Source organism: Chaetura pelagica, unplaced genomic scaffold (assembly GCF_000747805.2).
Source record: "Chaetura pelagica isolate M959 unplaced genomic scaffold, ChaPel_1.0 scaffold7, whole genome shotgun sequence".
NCBI lineage: Eukaryota > Metazoa > Chordata > Aves > Apodiformes > Apodidae > Chaetura > Chaetura pelagica.
Genome location: NW_009953920.1, coordinates 2,782,740 through 2,792,984, shown reverse-complemented (window position 1 = coordinate 2,792,984; position 10,245 = coordinate 2,782,740).

The window sequence follows — 10,245 nt, the reverse complement described above, 5'->3', positions numbered from 1 at the left end:
AGGAAGGAAGGAAGGAAGGAAGGAAGGAAGGAAGGAAGGAAGGAAGGAAGGAAGGAAGGAAGGAAGGAAGGAAGGAAGGAAGGAAGGAAGGAAGGAAGGAAGACAGCTTTAATTAAATACTAATGATAAGAGAAAATATGTACAAATATATACAAGCGTGTGAGGGAATGTGCTATTGCCTTCCCCCATCCCCAGAAAATCCCACGGCACTCAGTCCTGAGTTGTCCTGGACTGCTGCTGGAGATGGGAGAGCTGGCAGGAGCGTAGGTAGAGTTATGAGGGTCAGAATGCATGAGCCTAGGGATCAACAGTGATGGATAGACAGAGTACTCCCTAAACGCTGGCCATGAATAGAAGAGAAGGGAAGAAGAAGCAGGAAGCTGCCTGACTTCAGTGATCTCTGACCTTACACCAAGTAGATATATAGAATGGAATACTTTGGTCAATTTTCCTGTCCATGTAGTTCACTACTCCCTATGGAAGAGTTGGAGATACAACTCTTCTGCTCCCTTAGCACCCGAAACTGAAGCAGATTCAATAAGCAGAGCAAAGCGTCCTTGATGTCTCAGCAGTAACATTCCAGCATTATCAGTCCACTAGCTGGAAAACTTGCTGCTAGTTAAAAAAGAACTCACTGAAGGAGAAAAAATCAGTAAAAGAAAATTTTCTTCATCCTGGCTCAGACTAGGATAGATAGACATAAAAACAGCAATAAAAGGCTTCACGGCATTTTCTCCGTACATATTGCAGAAGCGTTGATGGAAATAATGACAGTGCTCTACGTTCTGTTTAAAGAACAGGCAAGAGAATTCAGTGCTTGCCTGAAGCTTGGAAGATCTTGGTCTCATCTCCTCTTCCTGTGCACATACAATATTTCAGCTGTTTCAAGGACTGCGCCTTTTGTCTTTGCACTTAAGCTCCTCCACTTACTAAGAGGTATAGAAAGGATTTTTCTTGCCCATGGACACACCTGTGATAAAAATATTCAAAGAATTGAATAGCTAGATATCAACTGAATCTTAGGTATCTTAACTGCTAAGGTAATGGCATTGTAGTAGATCAGCAGGTATCTTGGCCAACTTAAAATTTTCTAGGGTTTTACATTTAAAAAACCTAAAGACTCACTGGCTTCACTGAACACCTGAAACAGAAGATCTTCCCAATAGATACTGAGCAGGCATAACAAGTCTGAAAATACATGTTTCAGACCATTCATCCTTTAGCTTCCTATTTTGCAAAATTTTCACAGATCTTTAGCTGTACACATTTTGATAGTCTGATGCAATTTGTGCTTAAATCTCCATGATAAATGCAGTTTAAATTATACAATCTTTGTGGAAATAATTATATAAGTACTTACAGTATAAGATAGACTTACTTTAAGTGATTCTTCTTAGATAATTTTAAACAGATGTTTACCTCCTAATCAAGTTTAAATGCTCCCTAATGTGTTGTAAGACTGTTTTTAATACAGGGTACATATTGGACATGCAAGTCTGCATTTGTGAGTAAAATAGGAAAAGAAACATAACAATTAAGAGGCATTTTGGCAATGTGTAAGTGATTAGTTCAGTAGCATGTCAGACTGGTACAGAGTGACATTGTCATAAGGTCAGAGATAAAGATATCTCATACGACACACATAAGGTGAATTATTGTGGAATTAGCTAGACCCTTTTGGTATATTCCTAGAAATGCTAAACCCTTAAGCTGGCACGTCCCACAGTAAAGCAGCAAAATGCTGAGGACCCAGAATCCTCTTTTCAAGATTGCTTCTCTCGTATTTTTCAAAACCCTAGCGCAAAGTGCAAGCATCCTTAGCAAAGCTATTTCTATTATATCCCGGTGGTTGTAAATATTAAAAAAGAAGCTCACCTAATTGTGCCACTCTCATAAGCTAGCTTCAATCGGAAAATCTCAGACACCAGTATAAACTAATGTTCACAAGGTGCACAAGAATTCTTATCTTTTCTACAGTTTACAATGTACTGTACACTTCAAGATTTTTAGAAGTCAAACTTAGTAACTAATAACAATGCTTAGTAGTAAATGTTGATGTATTCTCTTTATATCTTAAAGGCATCACTTAAGAAAAAAGAGCAAAATGTAATGTGAAACAAATCACAAGTGCTGTGTGACTGCCCTAGTTGTATAAGTTTGCTTTAGTTTCCGCACTCCCAACTCCCAACTCCATCCATCCCATGCTGTGGACATCTCTCCTCCTCCTCTGCATATCCGTTTCAGCTGGTGTTGTGAAGCCTTAATTTTCCTTGTTTAATAATTTCTAATCTAGAAGAAAGCAATTAGTAGCTAACATCTCTGTGCATTTTAATAATGAAGATGTATGCTATAACAAAAGGAAATTATTCTTGGCAATAACTCCATTAATGTGTGCTATACATTATTGTGGTAAGACTCCTAATTGACTAATTGCCCCAAATGAACTATTTGACTTCAAGAACCAATATTAATTTTATGTCAGCTGGAGTTAGATACCAGCTTTGTCAACACTAATTATAAAGTGTAGAAATTTAGGAACTGAGAACATATGATTTATCATTATTGATTGCTATAAATTACTATTAGATGATTTATCAGACTAATCATTCTGTTATCCACAAAACAAAACATTTTTACTGACTTGACATGATTCCTCACCCATGTTTAATAAGGTAACAGAAAATTAATACAAAAGCCAATAATATCTATATCCAGAAAAACTGGAATGTTAATCTAATAATTTGCTCTCTGTGATGTGTCTTTAGGAAGTCAGCTCTTTCAGAGAACTCCAGCTGGGTAGAAAGGTGCGTTACTGACTAACAGAAAGAAAAATGCATCGGACAGCAAGGTCTGTTTTGCAGCAGATTTCACCTACACTGCAGAAATTGCAGAATATCAGCACTTTAGAATTACAAATGTGCCTCACATGGTTCCTGAACAAACAGAGCATAACATGAGACTCTCCCTTGATTACTTACTTTTGATGAAATCATTGAGCCGAAGCAGAAAGCTTGAATTACCAAAGCAGCAGTCTGAATAGGCCTGCTTATTCCTGCTTCAATTACCTTTCCTCAGTGAAGGCTGCCTATTTTATCAACACCTCTGTCAAAATTTTTAAACGTGCTCTGACTAATTCAGATTGTTGAATGGAAGTAAACCATTTGCTTTCAAAGATTAAAACAAGAATTATTTATTTATTTAAACAGATAAAGATGGGGCCCTGACTACAAATAACAAAACGCTCTCCATCTCTTTCTTTACTCTGTGTTTTTGAGATACGCAGGTAAAACTAACTGTAAACTTCTACTGAACAAATACACAACAGCAAAGGAACTTAAAGATGCATGTGTTTGCCTATATAACATCAAACGCATAGTGATGCCTCCCAGAATCTGCAGTTTCGTGCACGTACCACTTAAGCAGTTCACTGCAGTACAAGGGGTCTCTTGGAATGACATGACAGGATCTTATCACAGAAGATGGCCAACTCAAAGACCAGCATTTCAGCCAATCTTGTTAATATTGCAGAGAAGTTATTGCCACTTATGATACCCCATGGAGGACAGATCCACCTTTGTTGGTGGTGGTGTGCACTGAGTATCTATCTCTATGCTGAGAACTTGTAGAATCTTGGGAAACATGGAGTCCATCATGGCAAACATAACAACCTCTTCTAGAGCACAAAGCTATTTGGGTGACAGAAATGCTTGTGTATGGTTTTGAGGGAGTTACACAAAGCTCCTTTTTCCTCCGCTCTCAACATTTTCTGTTGCCATAGGAGTAAATACAGAGTCTAACAGAGAGAAGTGGAGTATGTGTAGTATGACAGGCTCATTAGCATAAGTATCCTTGTCATTTTAACCTTGTTCTGTCAGAGCCAGTCAAGCCTTATTTTCATTCTGCCTTCTTTTTATGCTTTCCCCTATCTGTCCTTAGCTCTACCTTTCCAGAGCAGGCAACTGGGGTAGAATTCAGTGCATGTTTGACAAGCAAAAACTGGCTTCTGAATTCTCTGGAATTCTGGACACTCTCTACAGATCTGTGCTTGTTATTTAATTGCAGAAGAACTGAATCTTTATTTTCACTTTCATTATCTTAGGATGCACAGCATAAAGAAAAAAATAAATAAATAAATGAATTTAACTATTAGCTAGGCAATTTCTACCTGACTTGCTAGATTGCCAGTGCGTTTTACACTGTGGATACAAGGAGTTTCATAGAGTTGTAACAGATTGCAATCTCAAAAGTGTTTTCACAACTGGCAATGGGAGCTTTGCCATTGGCTTCAACAGGCACAAATTTAGGTTTCATATTTGTGATGCAGGCATCCATAAGAAACAATTTGCTATCTTTTTAAAAGCTCCCTTCTTACATTTAATACAAATGAAATTACTTACATTGGCAAAATTCCAGTATACACATCTAATTAACTTGCAGTTGCCAACATTTTCTCACTGTTTTAAGATACACAAGAACACAACTCTCAGAGCATGCCTTTCAAAATCCTGCTTCTTAAGTAGCAAGTTTTTTTTATTTCAAAGCAAACATTCTCTGTTATTCATTGAATTTTTCCAATGAGATTGTTCAGAACAAAATTTGAGATTTGATGGCAATGCATATTCCTATATACCTGTGTAAAATATATTCCTTTCTCATATGCAACATGATAATAACAAGCAAATAAGACTTAGAGGGTTCTCACAAGTGTTCGAAACACAGACAACAATACTACCACACTTGTATCAGTGAATATGATTTAAAATTGAGGTTTTGATATTTCTATCATTCTACATGCTTTGGGTCATGTTCAAGAAATGTAGAAACTGCTTTCATAAGTTAAGCAGAAATGCTGTGAAAGATTACTATACTGTAATAGAAACCATATTTTATTATAAAAAAACTTTCAAAAAAACTACTGTATTTAAAAGTCATGGATCAATTTAGGTGAACAGACCAATAGGTGCAGAAAAGGCCCTTGAAAGAAAAATAAGCAGATGGTTCACTGGCACATAATTTATCTCCTTATTCTCATTTCATATCGGTGGGAGATGCGGAGAGGGAGATTAAGAAAAGAAAAAATGTTCTGAAGGCGTCATGAGCCGATGTCATCACAGAGGCTACCAGTAGGCAGGATGTTTCTGGAACTTCCCCCTCAACGTGGAGATGTTTTTAAAAGAGACTAAGGGCACATGTGGCTCTCGCTTCTCACGGGACTGTATTTTAGAGCGGAGATTAGAATACCACTCTTACCAAGCCCACAGATTGTTACTGAGACCAATATTTACTTTACGATTAACTGGTTTATTAAAGAATGGCTACACCAAGTGATAAGGTTTAGGAAAAAAAGCTGAAATGGCAAAATGGCTACCAGGGATATATCAGGGAAGTTATGCAGATGTACTGTACCCTTCTGGGAAGTAATACGAAAGTACTGTGTCCTTAAGATGTACTCTCTGAAAGAGGGTTGTGGATCAAAGGAAAGGGAGGGAGGAGGGCAAACCTGACAAAATTCCTCCTTAAAAGAGGTTGCGATGCGTGTGCAAGTGTAAGGAGCTGAATCATGGTAGGGCAAAAGGGGGTTGTATGATTTTGTAACCCTCCCATTTGGGTATGCAGCTCCCGGTGTCAGGATTTTTCTTCTGTTGAGCGGGTCTGCTGGGGGGCCAGGGATGCAATTCCCCCTTTGAAGGTGGTGGCGGTGCCCCTCGGCAGGGCCCCGAAGCCCATGGCTTTGGGAGGGGCAGCCCCTCGCGGCTGTCCGGGGCGGCTGTGCCCCCTCAGGGGCAGCAGCTTGGTTTCCCCAGCAGCCAGCAGGAAATGGGGGGGCTCCGGCCCCAGCCCTGACAGCTGCTGGAAGGACCCAGTGGTCAAGGGGTCAGAACCCAGCACGCTCACCAATACAGCTCGGGTTTGCTTCCCGAGGCAGACAGGCAGGCTGCCAGGCTTGGTTGGGTCCCAGTGCCAGGCTCTGCAGCAGGACAAGTCTCACCAGCAGCAGAGGGGTATCCCATGCAAGAGGTGTCTGAGCAGGCTGCTCTCTCACCCGCAAAACTCCAGTAACTCTCTGTCCAGTCAGGATCACTGCTGCAATGCATGAACATCCTAATGTCCAGACCCAATTTGCATCCATGAGCCCCAACATAGGGCGGTAACTATTAGGGGTATTTCATAATTTGTTGCCCATTTTTCCTGCCGTGTATCACATGCTTTGTTTTGCTTTCATTTGTCCCTGAGCAGGCCTGGTTTTGGTCCATTAGGTGGGTATAATCAGCAGAAGGCCTTTGCTGACTTAAAAGGCATTATGTTTAGACTTATGTAGGGAAGAAGAAGAGCCGTTTCCCACAGAAGGAAATCAAGTGCACAGATGAGTATTTTGGTTTAAAACTACATGCAGTCAGGTCCAGAGTTTCTCCTTGACTCCAGCCTTTCACTGTGGAGATATCTACCCCTAATATTGTTAACTAAATCATGACCTGCAGCATGTCAAGAGTAAAAGACTGGGAATTAGTCTCTTTTTCTGAGATTACTTCCTATCTGTTGAAGTGTTGTTTTGAAGATGCTGGCAGAGGCATGGTAAGAATTAGGCACATGTCATACAAGGAGTCCAAGCCAGTTTTAAAATGTCACAAAACAAGTCTGGGTTGTTGTCGCATCCAAGCACCAGAAAACAGTGACTAAGGTAAAAAATTATGCCCTCTGAGCTACTCGGACAGTTCCTATTTGCATGCAAATTACTTTCAGAGGCATAATAATAGGGTTGACTATTGGTGTTATGAAGATGAAGAGAGCAAGAGGAGTAACGTGTGTATCATAATGTACAATCTAGTTAAGTTTAAATCAGAAAATTTAAAAGACTGTATTGACATGCCTCAGTAAACTATTTGGCTGATGACCACAGCCTCTTTGTCATAATATCCTTGAAGCACTATTGGTTGCTTTTTTTTTTTCCTCAACTGATACACTCGACTAGGAGAAAGATTAAAAAATTTAACATTCTCCTATTAATGTGTAATGTTGCTAGGAATGAACAACAGGTAATAAATCTTTGTTTTGTTTTGGAACTGTTCTAGTAGATAATCCCAAACTTTTTGAGCAGGGCAAGCGCAAATATTTGGTGGCATCCAAATATTGTTTTTAGAAAACAATGGAATCATGCTTAACCATTTTTTATCCATCTACAAATCCTGAAATACTTCTTTCCGTAGAGACACAGTACTCCCAAGAGGACTTACAGAATAGGGGGTTTGAGAGATGCATTACAAACTTTTTAAAGTCTCACTTGGAGTGAATCAAAACAGCCTGAGTCTTTAAATCCGGTCTCCAGCCTGACTTGCAAAATCTCATTGGAATGGATGAACAAAAATATAATACCTAACTTTCCCTTTAAATACCACTTTAAAAATTTAAACCTTAACACTCCTATTCAAGCATCTAGATTTGTTCCTGACACACAAATTTCTTAATGTTTCAAGGCAGACAACATGGCTCTCAAGATGCAAGACTGTCATCCTTCAGATGCCTTAAGCTGCTGTGCTTCTAAAGTTCAGGCAGAATCCACCAATGAAGTGAAAAAGATCAATTTGGACATTAGCTGCTGTGCACACTCTTACAGAGTAACCAACTCTCCTGGCATGTAGGCTACTATTTTTGCATAGCCAGGATCCATAGGATCCACTGCAAGCCTCAGGGAATGGGAGCTCTAGATTATATCACTAGAGGAATCAGTACTGGTGGAAATGGGAGGAGTAATTTGGGCTCTGCAGCCTTATCAGGCTGTTCTGGGTTGGGATTTTAGATTTACTGGCTCCTGAATTCTGTTACCTTACGTTTTAGAGTGGGGTTGGGGATTCCTTTAGCAGCTCAAAAGGGGAGACACATGAACACACGATAAGCACATGCAACTTATTAAGCTACTAATTCCCTATTTTTTTAAAGTGGTACTACTCATTAAAGTTTATACATGCTGACCCAACAGGGTTGAAGACCCACAGTTCAAGGTGGCGCCTTGTGTGGTGCAAGAAGCAGTCAGCAGGTGCAGCACTTATGTGAGCATCCCCACAGAGGCAACAGTGACTTTATCAATGCACTAGCTCCATGCCCTCAGGAAAATGCCAGTTTACATATTCTTGGCAGAGGGATGGGGCCTGCCTGTGTCGCAAGTTGACCCACCCAGGTTGCATAACACAAGGCCAAACACTCATACACAACCAGTTGGGTCTGGGGTACATGCCGCCCCCCCGGGTGTTACTTCATCTATCTTTTTCTACCTCTGTCTGTCCTTTGGCTGCCCTTCTGTGTAGATGCTGTTCAAGTGCTGATCTCAGTTTTTTTCTACCTCACTCTGTGTTGCGTACAAATTCCAGGTGGCTCCCATTGTTCGTTTCTTGGAAAGCTTTAATTCCTCTCTTATCTGTTTCCAACCACGAACCATCACTATTAACCCTTTTTGATTCACCTTAGTCTGCTATGACTGCTGGTTGTTTTTGCTGTGACTATAGAAGCTTAGCTGTCCTTTGAGCAGTTATTGCTCCTGGGTGAAGAATTGCAAAAGCTAGCCCTGCTCCCCTGCTATTGGTTCTCCATTGCCCACAGTTTCTCCTACACTCACCAAGCTAGGAAACCTGTTTATGTCATCATAAACAGTTATAGCTCAGCCATCAGAACACTAGCAGAAAACATGCCTCTCATGACATGGTTCAAAATTCCTTTTGCACCAGGAGTCTCAACCCAGAGAGAAAGTGCCAGAAATAATCAGGCTATGTAATATACAGCTCAAAACCAATAACACCATTCTTCTTTTCAGAAACAATAGAAGATTCATCAAAACACAAATTTGATTCTCCCACATCAGCACTTGGCCACCAAGAGTTAGTTTCTCTTTTCCTCCCTCTGGTTTGCTAGATATTTATCTACACAGAAACGAAAGAGCTTCGGCAGGAGACCCTGGTGCACACTGGCCTACCAGCAGGTGATAGCACTCTTACTTTCCAGGAATTTCCATCCAATTTCAATTTTTTCACTGAACACAGCAAGATGGTTTCTGGAAGTACATGATCAGTGGGTGCTAGCTTGACATTACATTTTTGTGTAAGAAAGACTTAGAACTAACTCAAGGAGAAACATCCTGTCTGTCAATACTGAGGGAAAGGAGGCAACCCACCCCAAGTTGCACTCGGCTAGTCAAGTCCCACTTCTACCTTATAATCTTTTACTGGTTACTTCAGACAAGTCCCTCATAGAAAGCATACAGATGCCTAGCTTGGAGTTGGAAGTTACATGCAGTAGGGAGGTGGGTTTAGCTTTGGTATATATCCAAAGATTGCAACTGCTGAAAGAGAGTGGAACTATGAATAACTATTCAGGGAACATGCAGTTTAATAATCTAATATCAAGTTCTAGGAAATTCCCTCTGTGTAACAGTCAAGCTCAAGGACTGTGACCCTTCAATTTCAACGAGTAGACATAGTTTCTACTGTGAAAAGAAAGCATTGAATTTCACATAATTATCTTTGTGAACATGAGGTGATGTCAGCTGAGAATGTGGAAGATGCAGAACAGTAAACAAAACAAGATACAGAAACTCCTGTTTGAGCTAATGAGGGGCTAAGGCAGCAGATTATTATTTTTTTAAATATATTTGGCCTGAGTATGAATATAGAATAAGATTTTAAGTTTATTGCACCAAGTGGAGATACAACAAGTATTGCTGAAGGACCAGATGGCTTGGGTTCTTAATTGGTATATGCAGTTTATTGTTCTTGCAGCTTAGGTTGCAAATCTCTCATCTTCACATAATGAATTGCTTTTCTACACATTTCTCTTTAAGATTACTGGGAGTCCATAATTCTTGACTGGGTTAGTACATTTGCTGTAGGTTCAATGGGTTTCTCATTTTTTAAACACTACCTTAATTCCAAAAATTCTACAATGAACAGCTTGTCTGACCTGCAAAAAAACCAGGTACATAGAAGCATGGTTCTCACTCTGGCTACTCCAGGGAGTAAGGGAGAAACAATCTTTCAGGATGTAGGACAGAAGAGATATTGTGTCCTTAACTTGCTGTACTTTCACCTCTGGGTAGGCTGAAAAACATCTCTGGCAGAAATTTTATAATGAATGAGAACAGGGAGCTTAATCTAAGCATCCACTGAAACACGAGCCTGGCTCTGAATCTGGGAATCTGGGAAAGCTGTGATTTCTGGATCACCTGCCATTTTGTAATAGTGGACCTTTCAAATGTTTTCT